This window comes from Carassius gibelio, chromosome A1 (genome assembly GCF_023724105.1).
Source record: "Carassius gibelio isolate Cgi1373 ecotype wild population from Czech Republic chromosome A1, carGib1.2-hapl.c, whole genome shotgun sequence".
Taxonomy (NCBI): Eukaryota; Metazoa; Chordata; class Actinopteri; order Cypriniformes; family Cyprinidae; genus Carassius; species Carassius gibelio.
Genome location: NC_068371.1, coordinates 25,606,565 through 25,627,481, shown reverse-complemented (window position 1 = coordinate 25,627,481; position 20,917 = coordinate 25,606,565). Strand labels below are relative to the sequence as shown.

General features: G+C 37.3%; 1 protein-coding gene across 4 annotated transcripts in view; it reads right to left on the bottom strand.

The window, feature by feature from the left end:
• The window catches only part of LOC128016610 (teneurin-3), a 281,615-nt gene extending 261,947 nt beyond the window's left edge, over positions 1-19,668 (bottom strand). For 2 of the 4 annotated variants that reach the window (XM_052601257.1, XM_052601279.1), the window contains exon 1: positions 18,961-19,551. The gene's annotated coding sequence lies outside the window, so the exon portion shown is untranslated. Of the gene's footprint in view, positions 1-18,960 lie in introns of all 4 variants that reach the window. The other 2 variants (XM_052601266.1, XM_052601273.1) reach the window with 2 other exon arrangements.
• Positions 19,669-20,917: the final 1,249 nt, after the last annotated feature.

The following is a 20,917-nucleotide window of genomic DNA, read 5'->3' as shown; positions in this document are numbered from 1 at the left end:
TGTTTGCATTGATAGACATCTTTAAAAAAGCAGCTCCACCTCCACCTCTCCTAACAGTCCTGCAAACACTCATGGAAGTGAAGTTAGGAAGGACTGCTTCATTGAGGACTGTTGAACTGCAGCTGTCCTCTAGCCATGTTTCATTTAGAAACATAAAATCCTAATTGTTTGTGGTTATAAAGTCATTGATTACAAAATGATTAAATTTTTTAGTGAGCGAATGTTTAAAGATGCTAACTTGATGGCAGTGCTTTATGTCATTACATCAGTTTTAGTTTGATGCATATTAGATGAGTTTGCCCTTCGGCTTAAGATGGCCTTAAACTTTCTGTCACATGATAAAAGTGAAATCGAGAAAGCTACAGGCACACTGGGTTCCCACTTGTTCTTTAAACATTTGTGAATGTTGCGGTTATTATAGCAGGGACCCGGCACATATCACTGAGAGCTTCTATCAGTTGTTTTTGGTTCACCTTCAGCAGATTGAGGGTTTGGGGCCTGCTGTTGCTGCAGCGGTCTGAGAGCTCTCACAGCCCCCAGGCTTTGATGTTTTGGGACCCTGCTGTTTTCTTGTTGACATTTGCGGGCTTGCAGCGAATGAGTGAGAGAGTTTAGTCCAAGCATACACCAATTCTACCATTTTCAGTGAAAAGCACAGAAGTGGAGATGCTGGAGAGAGGAATAATGTGTCTGGTGAGATGGGTTGTGTCTCTGGTGTTTCTTGTGGCTGTGATATGTTGTCTTGGCTTCCCCGGCTGTCTTCAAGAAAGTCATCCTTGAGTGCTGAGTCTTGTATCTGTTTTGATACATCACAGTCTGTGAGGAGCTCTGAGGGCAGGTCTCTTCCGGGATGGTGTCCATCAGCAGTGCTTTTTGTGGCTGCATGGTGTTATCAGTTGGGAGTGGTCCACTGATGAACGACTGAACTTGGAGTCTTCAAAGTGTTTGAAAGAGTTCACTGAAGTCCTTCTTAAGGATGTTTGACTGCTTTTTGAGAGTATCATTCTTCCCCACATGGATTGATAATTAGATTTGTAGTCTTGTGCTTCATTTTCTGAAGTTCCTTGTTCACATAAGAGACCGTTGCTTGAGGAAGGCAGCATGTTATTGTAGTCCTGCTACGGATGTTTCTGATAATAGAGTCACCCACTATCAGAGTCCTAGGCTCGGCTACGCTCTGAGCTGAATATCACTGTCTGTTAGTAACGGTGTTAGCTGCTAATCACATTTGGGGATTCCTCACCCGCATTCATTAATTCTTCAAATCTGTTTTCAAGATGTATAGTGGGAGGTAGAATACTGGTATTTACAAGCCTTGTCATAGTTGAATCTGGGGTAGAGAAAGCTACGGCAGCAATACGAGAAACTCATGACAATCTGATGTCTTGTGTTCCTCTAGGTCTTGCACCCTGTTTGTGCCATCGATTAGTGTGATGATCCGTTTCGGCTTGTTCCTCTACACTTGGTACAAACTGTTGAGATTCAGAAGATTCATGGGACTCACCGGCTGTATGCTGAGAGGGTCCATGACGACAGTCTGCTGAGTGTTTCGCCTGTTTTGGAAGTCCAGCAAGTAACTTTGTTTCAAGAATCACAATCCTTTGTAGAAGTTTGCAGCAGTTCATGAAACAAGTAGATCCAACAGGAGGCATTTTCTCTCTCTTCCATTTGAATGTAGGCAGTTGTTTTCCCATCTCCAGAATGTAAGCTGCTGGCAGTGGGAGGCAAAGTCTTCTTTTGTAGTATTATTCCAGTCAAAAAAAGTTTTTAGTTTTAGCGTTTGTGCCAAAAATATTTTGTTTGAGCACTGTGCTGATCTGCTGAAGTAAAAAATCGTAGAAAAATCTGAGAAAAGTACAGAAATAATAAGCGAAGCGCAGAACAGTAGGCTAGAACGTCCGAACGGTAGCAAAGCCAGAACCGCAACAAACTCAACTTTAACATGCATCTGTTCGATTGTGATGCCTTGCTCACTGACATGCTTGCGCACAAATCATGGCCACGCACTAACTCATAAGGATCTACAATCATAATTATAATAAGTTAATAAGAATGCTTAAATTAGTTCTAGGCTTGTAGACAGTTATATATGAAGAGTTCAGATGGAAAGTGCGATCCAACATTTTCTTCTAAAATAATTATTTTCTCATCTTCCTATGTTTATGTTCAGTATTTCACTTTATTGGGAAAGAAAAGAAACTGTTTATTTGCTATTAAAGTGAAATTAAACGGTACTAGGTTTTTGCAGCTGAATTTTACATCTAAAATCAATTTGCACTATTTGAAAATTATATTTTCTTTTAAAATGTGCACTCTCACTCTTATTCGTATGTTTAATAGTCGAAAACGCAAATGTCTATTGTCACATTTATTTTATGTTTTACATGAATCATTAACCTATCGCATTTTTTCAATTCAAAAGGGCGAAATTTCATAAAAGGTTGAGTAGTTTGCATCTCTAGATAGTCTATTATGTTTGGTCGCTGAACATTTCAATCATAAAACAGTTCTCTAATACCGTAGGCTACTGCTTACATTTTTCCACAAACTCTAGTTATGTTGTGACAGTAAGACCCACATTCTTTGATATGATTGGCCATCTCGACCACTGAGGCAGACCAGCCTAGAGCCTTGCACGGACCTCAAATTTAAACCCTATCCCTAGACCTAGATTTTTTTTTTAATGGCCAAGCGGCCAGTGCCAGACAGTGAACCTATGGATCAGTTTAGCCTTCTTAAATCATCACGACTTGCCTAAAATAAAATCTATAGATATATAAAACAGTTCAAGTATGTTTAAAAATTAAACCTAGATAAATGTGCGCTATATCCAGTAGTTTGTGCGGAGAGTGCAAGCAAAAGCGTGCTGGCCAAAGCAATCACTTGCATTTTTTTCAGTGGATATGCAGTAATTTTTGCTCATAAAGGTAAGAGTAATACATCATTCGTAACTGTAAATTGTCTACTTTTATTTGTGTGCAATCACATTATCAACAAATCGTTGTGCTTTTATAAAAAAAAAAGAAAATAGTCATGATGCGCTTTCTACCGTCTCGTCTTGAACAGGAGCACTTAACAAAAATGAACCAAAGCTCAGTGAATACATGACTCACGGACGTGACAAATATATCTATAGAAAACTTTAAATGACTACTTAACAAAATACAACACATCAGAAACAAAAACTCATTCATTATAAAGATAATCCATAAAGATGAACTTTTCTCTTAAGGCTTGTAAAATGAAGAGTTGGCGAGTCAGGATTAGCAACATCATCCTTGCTATACCAACTCAGAAAACTATTTATTAGTAAATAATTCAATCTCATTCCTATTTACCCCATGACTCATTTATGGTAATAATTTTTTGAAGATGCTTTATGTCAAGCTTAAGCCTATTGCGTGCATTTAAAAGCAGAACACTGTGATGCTGCGGGACACTTAACACTGTTAAGCCGCTATTGACAGTCATGTTAGCACGGTCTCGTGTTGTTTCCCTCAGTGCGGCAATTTTTTCATCACTAATTGATGGATGTCTTAAATATAAAAATAAGGAGAAGCCTTAAACAGGCCTAAGGACAGCCCGCATCTGAACTATGATGTGGAAATTGGCCCGAAACCCGGCCTGGAGTGTAAAAAAAGTCAGGGTGAAATGCAGGGCTCTAGACCATTTAAAAGTTAAACTTTATAACTTTTTGTCGTCCTATCAACAAACAACTTTACTCATTCTTATACTTAGAGTCTTGTACTGTCTATCCGCTATGACTATTTTAGTCTACCAAAGGACAAGATGGGTGGAAAAAATAGTAATAAAAATTAGATATAAATGACATAAAATGCAGGCCAGGAGCGAGGCCCTCTAGAGGTGTGAGGCCTAGTGAAGTTGCACACTTTGCACAGCCCTTGCGACGGTACTGTGCACCAGACAGGGTGGGTGGAGGTGGCAGGAAAAAAAGAAAGATGTTAATAAAATGTATGTTAATGTTTTCAAAACTATTCAGTTCCAATATTGTTGATGTTAAAATGTAATTATTTTGTAAATGTTCTGTTCCATGTTAAATGTAAATGATACAACATGTGAATAAATAAATCATATTTGTTATAAACCAGTTAATCTCTTAGTCATTTTTCTGATAAAACCACAAAACATTTGTGTATTCCATTTTCAGACAGTCTGACGTTAGATTCTGACGTCAAAAAGATTTTCATTTTCATTCAAAATGCAACGTCTGACCAACGTAGCAGACTGACGTCAGTCTGACGTTGGGTTCAGACGTCAACCAGATTTTCATTTTGATCCAAAATGCAATATCTGACTAACGTTGGAGATTGACGTCAGTCTGATGTTGGGTTCTGACGTCAACCAGATTTTCATCCGAAATGCAACGTCTGACCAACATAGCAGACTGACGTCAGTCTGACGTTGGGTTCGGACGTCAACCAGATTTTCATCCCAAATGCAACGTCTGACCAACGTAGCAGACTGACGTCAGTCTGACGTTGGGTTCGGATGTCAACCAGATTTTCATTTTCATCCAAAATGCAACGTCTGACCAACGTTAGAGATCGACGTCAGCCTGACGTTGGGTTCTGACCTAAACCAGATTTTCATTTTCATCCAAAATGCAACGTCTGACCAACGTTAGAGATCGACGTCAGCCTGACATTGGGTTCTGACGTCAACCAGATTTTCATTTTCATCCAAAATGCAACGTCTAACCAACGTTAGAAATCGGCGTCAGCCTGACGTTGGGTTCTGACGTCAACCAGATTTTCATTTTCATTCAAAATGCAACGTCTGACCAACGTTGGAGATCGACGTCAGTCTGACGTTGGGTTCTGACGTCAACCATATTTTCATTTTCATCCAAAATGCAACGTCTGACCAACGTTAGAAATTGACGTCAGCCTGACATTGGGTTCTAACGTCAACCAGATTTTCATTTTCATCCAAAATGCAACGTCTGACCAACGTTGGAGATCGACGTCAGCCTGACGTTGGGTTCTGACGTCAACCAGATTTTCATTTTCATCCAAAATTCAACGTCTGACCAACGTTGGAGATCGACGTCAGCCTGACGTTGGGTTCTGACGTCCACCAGATTTTCATTTTCATCCAAAATGCAACGTCTAACCAACGTTAGAAATCGACGTCAGCCTGACGTTGGGTTCTGACGTCAACCAGATTTTCATTTTCAACCAAAATGCAATGTCTAACCAACGTTAGAAATCGACGTCAGCCTGACGTTGGGTTCTGACGTCAACCAGATTTTCATTTTCATCCAAAATGCAACGTCTAACCAACGTTAGAAATCAACGTCAGCCTGACGTTGGGTTCTGACGTCAACCAGATTTTCATTTTCATCCAAAATGCAACGTCTGACCAACGTTGGAGATCGACGTCATCCTGACGTTGGGTTCTGACGTCAACCAGATTTTCATTTTCATCCAAAATTCAACGTCTGACCAACGTTAGAAATCGACGTCAGTCTGACGTTGGGTTCTGACGTCAACCAGATTTTCATTTTCATCCAAAATTCAACGTCTGACCAACGTTAGAAATCGACGTCAGTCTGACGTTGGTTTCTGACGTCAACCAGATTTTCATTTTCATCCAAAATTCAACGTCTGACCAACGTTAGAAATCGACGTCAGTCTGACGTTGGGTTCTGACGTCAACCAGATTTTCATTTTCATCCAAAATTCAATGTCTGACCAACGTTAGAAATCGACGTCAGTCTGACGTTGGTTTCTGACGTCAACCAGATTTTCATTTTCATCCAAAATTCAACGTCTGACCAACGTTAGAAATCGACGTCAGTCTGACGTTGGGTTCTGACGTCAACCAGATTTTCATTTTCATCCAAAATTCAACGTCTGACCAACGTTGGAGATCGACGTCAGCCTGACGTTGGGTTCTGACGTCAACCAGATTTTCATATTCATCCAAAATTCAACGTCTGACCAACGTTGGAGATCGACGTCAATATGACGTTGGGTTCTGACGTCAACCCGATTTTCATTTTCAACCAAATAACAACGTCTGACCAACGTTGGGATCCAATGTCAGCATGACGTTATATTGACGTCCGGTGCCTGCTGGGAAGGCTTCTGACACTTTATCTCTCCATCTTTAACTCTTTTTGACATGAATATAGCGACTACCACTAAAGTAAAAGATGCAAACCTTCGAATCCCAAGTGTGGATTTATGGGGCTTTTTCTTTTTTTCTCAAATCAATTTTCTTTGATGAAGTGTTCAGTACAAGAGTCCTTTCCCGCCATTACTCCGGCAAGCACAGACACCTGTAGCTCACAAGCTGTCGCCATGTCAACGGTGAGAAAGAAAGGAAAGCGATGCGGGAAAGAAGTGTGGGGAACAGAAGACTCCATTTCAGGGAGAGGGAGAGCGGGAGAAGCCCAGTCGAGCTCATGGGAGGGGCGGGAATGATGAAAGGCTGTTGAAAGCTCTTTAGTTACAGGCTCCGTGAAGAGATGTACATCTCACAACATGTGACATGGTCACCCGAACCACTCCTCTTGAGATGATGGGTGTTGGGAAAAAAGCTCCAATAATGCATGTTATGCGTAACATTTTAAGTGAGTGTGTCAACAACACCCTCGTCCAGGTGTTTGAAGCATCATCTGGTTAACAATATAACATGACAACCACTGAAAACACGACAACAATGGATTAAAATAATTCATTGTTGCACTAGATTGTGTCAGTCCACAGAACGAAGACCAACACGCTCTATGTAACAGTATTTCCATACTTGGGTCACTTTAAAATAACCAACACAGACCCCATTAAAGTGGATCAACTCCCCCACTCAAATGAACCTTACTTTCATTTAAAAACACTGACTGTGACATAAAGATTTATATTTATTTGAGATGTTTTAAATAAATAAATCCTATATTATTTTAATAAAGAAAAAAAGTGTTAACTACAAACCAAAAATCTAAGGTTTCCATTCAGTGTTCTGCCTCAGGCTCAAGGGTTTAACCTGAGCAATTAGCCATTAAAAATTAAAATATACAATAAATTACAACCGAAATGTAACACTTTTGTTTTCTCTGTAAATTCTTTTAAAGCCCCAGGCTTTTATTTTTTTATTTTTTAGCTAACATGAATAATCTAAGACAACTAAATCTGATGAAATTGACTTCTGTATATATATATATATATATATATATATATATATATATATATATATATATATATATATATAGACACACACACACACACAAAACTACATTACAAAAAAAAAAAAGAATATTTAAACTAAAGATAAAAACTTAAAATATAACTAATTCAAAGTATTAATAAAACTTTAATAGTAACTCAATGATACTGAAATAACACTTTTCAGCACTACATGACTGCAAAGTAAATCAAGTAATGCTGTCAAGACCTTTACAACTAACCAAGTCTTAAAACACCCTAACTTGTAATGCCTAACTGATGTTCCAAAGGAAAGTTGAGACGTGCATGTCAAAAAAATCAAACCACATGTGAGCCACACATATTTGTTTTATGAATGGCCGTACAACTATGTGGCTGCAATCAGTGTCTTCAGCTCATACAGTGTATCTGACTACAGTCTAATGTACATTCTACTGCAGTCCATCTTAATTACTTTGACATGCACTTAGTGCTATGCAATTGTATCGCAAACCTACTGACTCGATGTAGTAGCCATTGTCCTTCACTGTTCACTCGCAAGGGACTCCGTCATTAATGACAGGGGAGTGCGCTGAGCAGTCACTGAACCCTGCAGATGAAATGATCTCTCTGTTACTGGCGGGTCACGGCTGGATGGTGCTGAAGGCACCAGCGAGCGCTCCACCACCTCCTCTGATTCTATAATGAATGTGTGCAGGAAACCAGGAGGGATGTTAGGTCTGATGAATGACACAAAGGACAGTAAGTGCGTTTGTAGTTATAATGGAGCTACAGCTTTTTTTTTTTTTTTACGAGTTACGAGTTACGAGTGTATATATTTGCCTTGGTCATTGGTCATTCAGTGCTAAAGCACTGAAAAGGAATTTCCACTTAAAATGACAAATGATTAGTTCAGTCTGACTGAAATTGAACATCTTAAAATGTAAATTTACCTATTACACTTTGTTTTGACTTTCAAAACCTCAATACATTTCCCAGATAGAAATCTGGGCCTAAATTGAAGTAGCATTCTATGGATTGCAGTGGAAATATTTGTTATTTATTTATTTATCATTATTTTTTTTTCAATTTTGTTCTGTTCTTATACAGACCGCATATCATCTGAATTCATTAATGATGTATACCCTGGGTCCGTCATGGCTAAAATAATCTTACCTGTGGTAAAATCACTGTAAAATACAGAGTCTACTGGCTTATCGCTTTAAAATACAACCTTAAATCCTTAATGTTATTAAAAACCAAATCACAATCATCCAGTTCAACATAAAATGGAAATATAAAGTTTAAGATTAAGTGGAAACTACAGTGCTTCCCACAGGTTTTAAATATATTTGTGGTGGTAGCTGGGTGGAAAATCCTGCTCTTACCCATGGAACAAAAATGGTCTACTAAATTTGACAAAAAAACAAAAAACAAATAATGCGTGATTTTTAACAATATATTTATTTATTGAAATTAATTTGAATTACAGAGGCTACTATTATATTTAATTATATACTAATATTATGCATTGCATTGCATTGCAAAATTACAGCATTTAAGTTTTTCTTTATTTGTCATATAGTGTCTCTCTCAGGGAATGGGTAAAGTTTATATATTGAATAATGTTCACTGACTTTTCTTCCTGTGGGGAAGCATCCCAGCCAGAAACTACAATAGTTTCCTATGAATTAAATGCAATTGCAATTAAATACAATTTATTGTGTAACCAAAATACCAATAATGCCCACCAAAAAAAAACAAAAAAAAAACTATAAATTATATTAAATTATAAACAAGCCCGAAATACAATGGGACATTTATTTTGAAATGTTTTTAATATTGCAGGCTGATCCTTCTTCAAATGAGAGATAAAATATGCATTAAAATTATGCTTACAAGATAATCATTATGTTTGCTTTGCCATTTCATGTATTGAAGATTTTTTATGACATTAAATAAAAATTAAAAAAAACTCAGAGGAATTTTGCTTTATTCGCACACGTGCTCCTAAATACATTGAACAGTTCGCACACATCTCTTTTAGTCGCAAAAGCGAGTGACGCGCCCGCACTGGCAAGCCCTGTCTTTGTCTGTGAAATATCCATCGCGTCTCTCCAGCACACGTGGGAATGTCAGCGGGAAAAAACAGTTCTCACCCACACAGAACATGTAGGGCGAGGGGTGATTTTCCACTAGTTAATCAATCGCTGATGGTTTCATTATTTCGGGTGGATAAAAAAAAAAAAAAGGTATAAGATATAAGCATACTTGGGCGGCCGTTAATATATCTGGGCAGCCCGCCCAAGTAAAGTCTATGTGTGGGAAACACTGAACTAATTCATTCTACATTTAATTCTAAGATTTGCATTCAGTTTCCTAGGTGAAATCAACTTAACTTGTATAGTTAACCAAAGGAAAAGGATTCCTCCTCTTTCAGTAGACTATTCAGTCCAGGCCATTGTACAATGCCCAGGAAATCAATGCTTTTAGTTTTTTCCCCTCTCTATTTTTTTTCTTTCCCTTCTTCACACACAAACACACACCTACACCCACACAAGCAGGGCTCACACCCACACACACCTGATGTAATCTGGCTGACAATGCCAGCAGGGTGAGCCATCAGAAGGAGTGCACGGCCGGTCTAAACCATCTTCCAGCTGGCTGTGTGAGCTGGGGCCGTCTGGCTGGAAACTACAGATTAATTAACAGTGTGCCATGAGAGCAGCGCACAAGAGTGTGTGGAGGGGGCGAGGTATGTGACATTCACGCATCCAGCGAGCTCTGGATCTCACGTCTCTCCACCCTCGCCATCATCATCATGGCCTCACGCTCTCACCCAGTCTGCTCGGTGACCGCAGCCAATCGCCTACCAATCCAGACAGATAAAGATTAAACGCTTTGAGAATGTTCAAAAAGCAATGAAAGAGCTGTGACCGCTGAAACAAATAGCCATTGTGACTTCTTTACTGATGAACAATTTATACTGTTTATACTGATTTCTTTTTTTGCCTTTATAGTTACACAGAACAGCTATCAGAAAAGCAATACAAAACAATACAACACATATTCTTTCCTCAGTTGCTTTTAATTGGTTCTTATTTCAAAATAAAAGTTCCTTCCATTAAAAAAGAAAGACAAATGTATACATAACGCATACAATGTGTGTTCACTACATCAGTTCTTTCTTTGCTGTTTTTGTTTTTTGGTTAAAGAGCAATATTTTACATTTCTGCAATTCTAAAAAATTCTAAAAATTAATTCTAAAAAATATATTTTCATTCATTAAAAAAAACCATTATAAATCTAACAGTTTAATGTCATTACACATAAAAAAAACTGATGAGAAATGTCTGAAAAATCATGAGCCACACATATTCGTTAAATTTTACAATTATTTTTTGTAAATTAAATTATTATCATACAGACAAAAAAAAAAAAAAAACTAAAACAAAAAACTAATAACATTAACACTTATTATTATTACCTGATATTACCATCATTTCACAACAGCACAGGCCCTAAAATATGCTAAATTATTTGCTGAAAATTTATAGTAATATTTATATAAATATTGTAAATGTATATATAATAGCTGAAACATTAGGTCAACTATAGGTTTAGTTACCATTTGTTAGGTGATTTTGTGTAAAAGTAAGAGTCTGACTGGATGGATGGGTTGATGACAACAAATAAAGTAATAAATAAATAAATAAATAAATAAATAAATAAATAAAATACATAATAAATAACAATAAAAAAATAATAATTAAAAATAAGGAAAATGTTTTCTCCTTAAGTTTACAAGTTAATAAGACTATATCTAGACTTTGTACCCTACAGGAAAAGACCTTCCGGCCATTTTCGGGTCGCGACCCATTAGTTAAGAAGCACTGACCTAGTGACAATGAAAACATAAATTACAATTTCCATACAGATTTGAAAGCAACAGTAGTGCATTGTGAAGTCAGCTAACATTAGTAATCTACTGTGTCCATAGCAACAAGCAGAAAAATATATTTTTGTTTCGCTTTGAAAGGGGGCTAACGGGGTTCAAAGAAAGCTCCAGTGAAATGACAGAGGAAATATCTAACCCATTCTGAATTTGCACATCAATAGAGAGACAAATCGAGCATCCTCTCTTCCTTCTATAATATATACAATAGAGAGAGCGGCAGTTCAGCTGTGACTGAAACCCGAGATACATGTGCTCCGAATCATCGGGCAAAAGACTGTCCCCGCTACCCTCTCAAAATCTTTCGTAACACCCATTCTCATTAGAGGGACGGAAAAACTTGGGGAACGGATCGATGTTTTCATTTTTCAAGTGCTTGTATCCATTAGACGGGTAAAATTCATCCATCAAGCAAATTCCTTTCTGGTTAGGCCCTGTCGCTTTAACAAGTAGTGAGCTCAATGTGCAAGATGTATTGCTCTCCATTTCACTAACCTTCATTACGTCTTTCATGTGTCTCTCACCCCCTCCTCCTATCTCTCTCTTATAGAGAGCCGAAGGATCTGATTGGCCGGAGACACTACCTGCTATGTTCTGTAGCATACAGCGCAGACAGTCAACCTCTCATGTTCTCCACATTAATTCAAACGCCTTTTTTTTTACAGAAATCATTCAGCATGAATTATATATGACAGCCCCTTTTACCTCCTCACTTAGGGGAAAATATAATTCTATAATTTGGTGGTTTTCATATGGTATTTAAAGCAATATTGAATGGGCCTTCCTGTAAAGCTGAAACTAATGGGAAAAGGGGGTTACTGCATTCCAAAAGTAAGTGCTCATAAAGTTATGTTGAAACACACATAAATTACAGTGGCAAAAAAAAAAAAAAAAAAAAAAAAAATTTCATCACAGCCATTAGAAAGACGAATCCCTCGTTCTGGCCTCTCCACCTCCGTGATCTTAATCCAAAGAAAGCTATGAAGAGGACTGCTCTGTTTCAATTTCTAGAGAGAAAAAAAATCAAGGCAAAAAGAGCTAATAAATTATGTGGTAAATTACGGTGCACCGAGCACTTTCAGGCAACATACTGTATCACAAGATACATTTCTCTAGCGTCTACAAAAGAAACGCTCCAGCTGAAGGGAGAATGCTGAAAGGAAGGATGCAGAAGAAGCGAGCGAGAATTTAGATTTTATTTCACTTTATATAAATTTAAAACGGCTACAGTTTACCCCCATAAATGACAAAGAGGAAAAACAAATAATAAGAAATAAAAGTGGCACAACCTTTCCACCTGAGTCGATGTGAGATCAAGTAGGTGGTATTTGACTAAAACCTCCACTTGCTCACAGTCTCCGGCTGACACGGGAGACAAAAGCCTTGCTCCTCTCCCTAATGAACATATCTGCCGTGGAACGCTGCAGCTGGGCTTAAAAAGGTTACGTGGGGCTGGCCATGCTGGTCACAAAGCTGCACCCGCAGGAAAGCTGAATCCTCTCCAAGAAAGCCGAAAGGAGTTGTGGCGGGGGGCGTTGGATTGGCTGTATCAGTGACAAAAGGGAAGACTGATGGCCTCACCAAGAACCAGAAAGACCTTTGCACGAACCCCTCTTCTGCCACGGGAGAGCACAGTTCATATTTACATCCCTCCCTCACGCACTTACACACAGCGGCCTCCATTTTATTTACTGCGGCATTCATAAAATATGGATGCCCAAAAAGATACTGGAGGAACAAAATGGGAACAATGAGGTATAAAATATTACAGCATTTGGCACTTGGTGAACTATGACCGCTGACTTGCTCGGATAAGTATTCTTCCTTCAATCATTTATTGCCTGGTAAATTATCACTGAGGAAAAAAATAATAAAAAAAAAAAGAAGAAAGAAAATGCCATTGCGTCGCTAGCAATGACAGCATGTTAAACATATTCACCTATAAATTTCGCACTATTAAATCTTAACAGTCTAAACATGCGAAGTATATATATATTTTTAAATAAAGGCCATACAATCATGAGAAAATACAAAAATGGAGTACACAGCGTACCTGCCTCTCAAGTCCAATGAATGAGGGTCTTAAGAGGTCACAGAAGAAGTAGACCGCCTGTGATGAACAGTCCTGTGCTGTGCCGGCTGCAGAGGAGTGGAGTACAAGAGAACTTAAAAGGTGAAGCGTCGTAAGGCGGGTGTTGTAAGGTACGGGCACACAGATGACTGACCTGTCCTATTCTATAAAAGTGTCTGACGGCAGGTATGCCATCAGCCAATCCAAATTCAGCACTCCGCGAAGGACGCACAGGTACACACAAACGAAGCAGAGGACTAGGACACGCAGTTAGTCAAAGGAAAGGACAAGTGCGTCAGGAATGAATTTCTAACCTTGTGAAAAAAGAAGAACTATAAAAGAGATACATGCACACACACATACACACACTGCTCTTCAGAAGTTTGGGGGGCAGTGCATTTTTTTTTGTTTTTGTGAAGATATTACAGTAATACGATCATACGGAAAGGATGCATTAAATTGATCAAAGTGACAGTAAAACATTTATAATTTTACAGAAGATAGAAAAAGAATCATTTCTGAAGGTTCATGTAATAGTGAAGACTGGATTAATTCCATCACAGTAATAAATCACATTTTAAAATATATTCAAAATAAAATAAATGAAAATATATTAATAATATTTCAGAATATTATTGTTTTTACTGTATAATGATAAAAGTAATAAAGCCTTGGTAAACATAAGAGACTTCTTTCAAAAACATTAAAAAAAAAAAAAATATATATATATATATAGTAGCCCCAAATAAATACTGGACATAATTTTGAACTAAATCAATATGAGATAATCAAAGAAACAGCAGTAATAAGGTCAAGGAATGTAAAGTAAATGAAAGTAATGAATGTAAAACATACTCTAAAGTTGCAATCCACAGTTAACTAAAATCGCAGGTGTTTCATATACTAGTCATATGTGGTAAAGGCACATTATATGAGTATCTAAGATATAAGACGAATCTGATGTCAAGTTATCTGGGTTCGACTCCAGCTTTTGTCATGTTCTGATCCTTATCGTCTTATTTCCTTCAACTATCCCTAAATAAAAGCTAAACGCCTTCAAAAACAGACAGAAATACTTCAATGTACCTGAAATACCTACCATTGACTACTCATTCCTCCTTTACAATCATCATTTATTTGGCAAGCAAAATTTTGACAGTTGGCAAAGGGCACACAACAAATCCTATAGCACAGCATAACAACACCAAACCGGCCTTGTATAATAACTGTTGTCAATTATAAATCTGATGAAATTTACATAAGATGGCAAAAACATTGTTAGGAAAAAAAAAGGGGGGCGGGGGGGATGGGGGTGGTAACAGATTTAAGGTTGGAGGTGGAGCCAACTTAAAAGCTGCTGGTTATTTCTCTGTTTCACACTCGACAGAATTCACACAATCTTTGTCTTCCGCGCTGGTCGCACTGCATATTTCACCAAAAAGACATACGCTTGTATGTAACACCAGATCTGTCCAACTTTTTTTGATGCAACTGGAAAGTTGGATTTATTTATTTGCCAGTCTCAAAGTGTTGCCAGCTTGAGCTGGTGGTTTTTTGCAGTTTGTTTATCGTTGACCATCACAGAGGCGCCAGTGTGAAATAAAGTATTTTTAGATGTTAACATAATGGCTCGAAGAGGGAGGAGACCATGAATTTTTCATCGCGGCTCACAGGGAGAGCTCATTCGCCATTCTTTCTCTATAAAAGCGGAAGAGAAAAAGAATTTCTGGAAGGCTGCGAATGGCTTTCACCCCTCTGAAAAATAAATTGAGAAGCCAAGTACTGCGACCTAGAGACACGGAGACACAAAACCCTACTGAACGTTGAAAAAAAGGATTCCCTCATTGTCCAGCTGTTCTGAAGCACACAAGGCGACTCAAACCTCTTATTTCCTGGTATGCGTGCCGCTCTCCTCAAATTTCCAGCAAACACAAGCAGCCGCCATCTACTGAACACTATGCTGGCAAGTCAACATTATCTTTGGAGACGACAATGAGAAAAGGTGTCCAGTACAGTGGTGTCACACTAGCCTAAAAATTCTTTGGTAGTCTCCATGAGAATAGATTTGTTTTGTTTGTCTGTAATGGCATTATTAGACACTTAGCGATCCGTTTTACCATTTAAAAACGATTTACAGCTTTGACCGGCTCTAAAGAGTGGATTCTGATCAGAGTGCGCCCGTGCAAGTGCCTGTGTATAATCCTATTTGAAGTACTCTCTGTGTTTTCAATGCATTGAGGAGTTCAGCAGAAATCAGAGTGACAGACTTAAAAGAAAAGGCTTTGCATTAAAGAGTCCAGGTCAAGGGGATGGGTCTTAAACACAGACAATTCCTTCCTTCTCTGAAATATTAGCACACTCCGACCGTTAACAGACAAGTGAAAGTGCATCCCTCAAAGTGTCAATTAAGCGGCACAACAGCGGCACATCAATACGCTCGAGCTGCCGCGTGACATTTTAATTAAGCCTCGCATAGGTTGCGCATAACACTCCATCGGGTCACGCAAGTCAAAAACATTATTTGCTTCCTCACCTCTCTTCCACAATACGTTACAATGCACCTATGTCGCACGTGCACAAAAGAACGTTGTAAAGAGGCACAAGGCCTCGGCTGTCATTTGGCACGTGCACTCAACTCAGTGAGCATTGAGTTGGTGTTGGGTTCCCGGAAAACACTAGTGTCTCCATCTGTAAGCATGGCTGGGCAGCAATGAGCCTACTCCAAATGTTACACACCATTCAGGCCTCGCTGGTGTGTGTGTGTGTGTGTGTACATGCAATGCCGACTCCCGATTGTTCATGCACTGCATTTAACAAGCTGGTGAATCAGTCCCATACCATCAGCAAGGAAGTGCGAAGATACAAATAGTCACATTCATTCACATGCACAAACGTACAGCGGTGCCAGAACAACAATGCCTATTTGTATTTATCTGTTTCCAATCACAGTGCTCCTGACGATTATTAATCATGTTAGAGTCTTATTGCCTTGAAAATGAAATTACATGAAAATAAATGTTTATGCAATTAGCTGTCTTGCCACCCATTGACAGGGAGCGATTAAAACGAAGATGCTGACTAATTTGGCTTTGAATAATGAAATGATATGTGTTCTGAGTTTTTTAGCAGGTGTGAAAGCCGAAGCAACAAGGAGATGATAAAACATCTGGCCTCACTGTACAGGTTCTGTCAATCAATCCAGCCTCTGTGAATCCCATTACCATGACAACCCCCAGCCAATAACATCTGTAGTGGCCTTTATGAGGGAAAGAGGGCCACTATATGTGACAATATTAGCATCATTACAGTAACAAATGGTGCCTTCTTGCTCCTTTATTTGATGTGAGATCAAACATGCGCACGCTCTCTCCGTCCCACAAACCTCGGCCTGCCACAGGTCTTCTAGAAACAACAACAACAAAAAAACAACCTTGTTCTGTCACGAGATATATGACACTTCAGAGTTTGAAAGTGCTCCTATCAATCACTCCAACTTTAATGCGAAATAATAAAATCAGTTCAAGTTTTTCTGTTGTCCCTTTCTTTACCCTCTCCCTGTCTCTCAAGTGAACAAAGGCCAAGTTCAAGGCAACATCAAAAATTGATTTCAGCTACACTTCAGATTAGTCAAAGGTCTCTCAGCATGCACACACGCACGCACGCACGCACACACACACACACACACACACACACACACACACACACACACACACACACACACAAAGCTAAACCTCTACTCGTTTTATTACATACATCCCCAATAATACATTAGTTTCCCTGCAAATACATTTTCAAACATTTCTATGACGTTTTAAAGGAAAAAGTAAATCAGGCATACGTTGTCTACAAATTCATACAAAAATCATATAAATCATATTTAATTTGCACCATGTCTCAAACCTCTTGTGCATATATAAATGATTGGGTCACAGATTACGCTATCGAATTGACCTGACCGACCTGAACTAGAGAATTCTAATAAACTGAATGTCAGATATGTGCTTAAAAATACTGGCACAAAATAAATCATACCACAAAACCTTCAGTAGAGGGCCTAAACCAGCCAAAACAACCAGGAAACTGAAACATGTTTCCGAATAGAGATATAGAAGGCCAGTGCAGGACCATGATTCAAAGGGAGGCCATATCCGTTGATGTCCGTGACTTTAACGAGCAATATACACTAACATTTAAACAAAAGACCATTTAGGGTGGGCCAGGAATCTTTCACCAATCACTATCGTCGGAATCAGCTTTCAATGCAATTACAGTACATGGTGATACCTCAGTACCATGATACCTTCTACACTGTTTTCAGTCTCTCTCTCTCTCTCTCTTTCTCTCTCTCTGTGTGTGTGTGTGTGTGTTAGGTTGTTTCTTCTTTATCTGTCGAAACACAACCTTCAGGTATGTGTTCATAAGAAAAATGTAACTAATAACCTTTTTTTATTGTTGTTTTTCGGAATACTGTATAGATTATTGGGTAGTCTGTAATCCATGATGTGCTTTAGAGGTTTGGCTCAATGATGTACACATCAGTTTGACATTAGAAGTAATTTAAAGACACCCTTACTGCCATTAAAGTCACCTAAGCAATATGTCGCAAAGTCACCAAAGCAAATGTTGTAATATGTCTAAAAAATAGAAACATTATTTTTTACCTTCAAAAATAAAGAGAAAAAAAAACTGCTTGGAAAACACACTCTATTTTTTTTTAATGCTTTTAATTAATCAATCAGTGAACATTCATTCAGAGCAGAGAATAAAGCTTAAACAAACGAGAAAAGAACTGTAGTCACAGAAAAATGACTAGGTAAAATAAATACTACAGTTTTTTTCTGGAAAACAGCTACTTTGACACATCTTCAGCACACTGTGAATTAGTTGATGCTGTATACAGTAGTTTCCCTCTAAAGCAGGTCTGTGTAAAACACTCACAAACAACTTCAACATGAGCAGTGTAATATTGTATTATTGTTTACACAGGACACTGTAACAAAGTCAAATAACTACTTTCAAAATCCATTTTTAAATTATATCAATTATTGCTCAAAATGAAAACTCAATCTTACAAATTAGCCTAGCATTCATAGAAAACGCGTTAAAATGTCGTATTTAAGTTATAAAGATGCAGGTATCTTGGCATTCATATGCTATTTATTTTCATATGTAATTTAAATACACGATTTTAATTTGATTTATTTACTGATCTGACTTTATCATGCAGCACACTGCTCATTTTGATTGTCATTTACTGTAAAAACATGCACGTTGTCAGAAGTGTTTAGCTGAGATGATATTTTATGACACAATTTTAAGTTGTTGTGCCGCGAATTCACGTTTTAAATATTTCACTGAAAGACAACGGAGATAGAGAAGTCAAGTAGATAGAGGTAATAGAACCACGCTGCTCTTAAAAATATACACGCACCGCACGTGAACACATTTACAACCTGTGTGCACCTATTGTTTTTATGTTATATACATTAACATGCGCTTAACTAAACTATAAAAACTTAAAGTCATGTATTTCGTGCGACGAACTCACTTTCTCTGTAAATTAATTTTTAATTCAAGAGTAATGTATTATTATTATTATTATTATTATTATTAATTCTAACAATAAAACAATAATTAAAACACGCTTTAACAAAATAAATGAAAATTAAATCAACCCTGCCTTGACCTGTTTTGTCTCTATAAAACGGTTTAAAAAAAAGTGTGTATAATTAAGCGCTCGCGCATGCTGCGGCCATCGGTCTTCTTACCTGATGTTGATGTGTTTCAGCATCCCATTGAGAAAACTTCACTAAACGACGTTCAACTTCTTCAGGGAAAGACAAAACAGAGAGATGTTTCTTGCGAAACAAGTCCTCCTCAACTCGCTTCAAACAGCAGCTCCCGTCAAAACGACATAGTCCGGAGAGCGCGAGAGTCACTCAGATGTTGACAGACTGATATTTCTGTCTCCTCTCTGAATGTAAGAGCAAACGGTGGAGATCGGTCGGAGGTGATCGATGTGTCCAGCACTCATGTGCGTATACGCCGAATATCAGCCGCTACCGTCCAGATACACCGAGATACGGAGTTACGCGAGCAGCCGCTGTTTCCTCACAGAGATACAACAAAGCCGGGAGTGCGCGCGTGCATGTCTACCTGAAAGCGCTGCGAGAGTATACAGATAATTCGCGCAAGAGTGTGTTTCCTCAGCGCTGGATCCGGCTCGGCGGTGGATGTGAAGCGCGTCTGGTCCCCCCGCTGCGTCCAATCAGTGCGCTATGTGTCTAACCAGCACCGGATCAGTGATAGATGAAGGGTCATCCATGACTAACGCCGAACCCTGATGAATGACTTTCACGAGCTTCTCATCATCGTTGTGTCTCTTAAGCAGCTCATGGGTTTGGATCTGTTTTACGTTTTCATTCGGGGTGCGAAGTTCATTCTCACCGAGGAGCAGCACTGCGCTTGGAAGTGTTGTTATTTTGCATGCTAAAAGTTAACACTTACCAAAGCCCGAAACACAGGGGGCAGGACATACTGCAGAAGAGTTTGATGTCCTGTATAATAATAATAATAATAATAATAATAATAATAATAATAATAATAATAATAATAATAATAATAATGTGAATATATGTATATGTTGTAATGTACATATGTGTGCATATGTGTGTGTAAAACTAACGGTTAGATTTCTGTTAGATTAGACCTTTTCTTTTTTTATGTTGTGTTAAAAACAAAATGGCAGCTGGCAGAACTTTACTGTATTTAACAAATAAATAATATTGTTGCAAAATTGTTGCTGCAAATAGCATCACATCAATTATCAGATGGGATTTTTGGGACATACTGGCTGACAATATTTTTATGTCATTAGATTATGTCATTAAATATATTGTTAATATACTGACATATTTGAGCTACACATATTTGAGAATATACTTGTAAAATAATGAACTAGTTATTTAAAAATTAAACAACTGATATGTTACCTAATTTATTCTTATTACTATCTCTCTCTCTCTCTCTCTCTCTCTCTCTCTATATATATATATATATATATATATAAATATATTATTTTGGATGTTATTAAAATTATATATATATATATATATATATATATATATATATATATATATATATATATATATATATATATATATATATATATATATATATATATATATATATATATTTATATATTTAATAACATCCAAAGTAAAATTACCACATATGTCCTTGATAAATATTTTTCCTGTAAAAAGCACTTCACTATATATATATATATATATATATATATATATATATATATATAGATATATATATATATAGATATATGTATGTATGTATGTATGTATATGTGTATATATATATATATATATATATATATATATATATATATATATATATATATATACATATACATATACATACATACATACATACATATATCTATATCTATCTATCTATCTATCTATCTATATATATATATATATATATATATATATATATATATATATATATATATATATATATATATATATATATATATATATATATAGCAAAATAAGGTGATATCACCCTGAAGGGGTTTATTGTCCTATTATGATTGACAGACTGCTACTTACCAAATAAAAAAGTGGACATGCAATATTGGTCTTAAATGAAATTATGTTATTAAATGAGAAAAAAAAAAAGAAAAAGAAAAAGAAAAAGAAAAAGAGG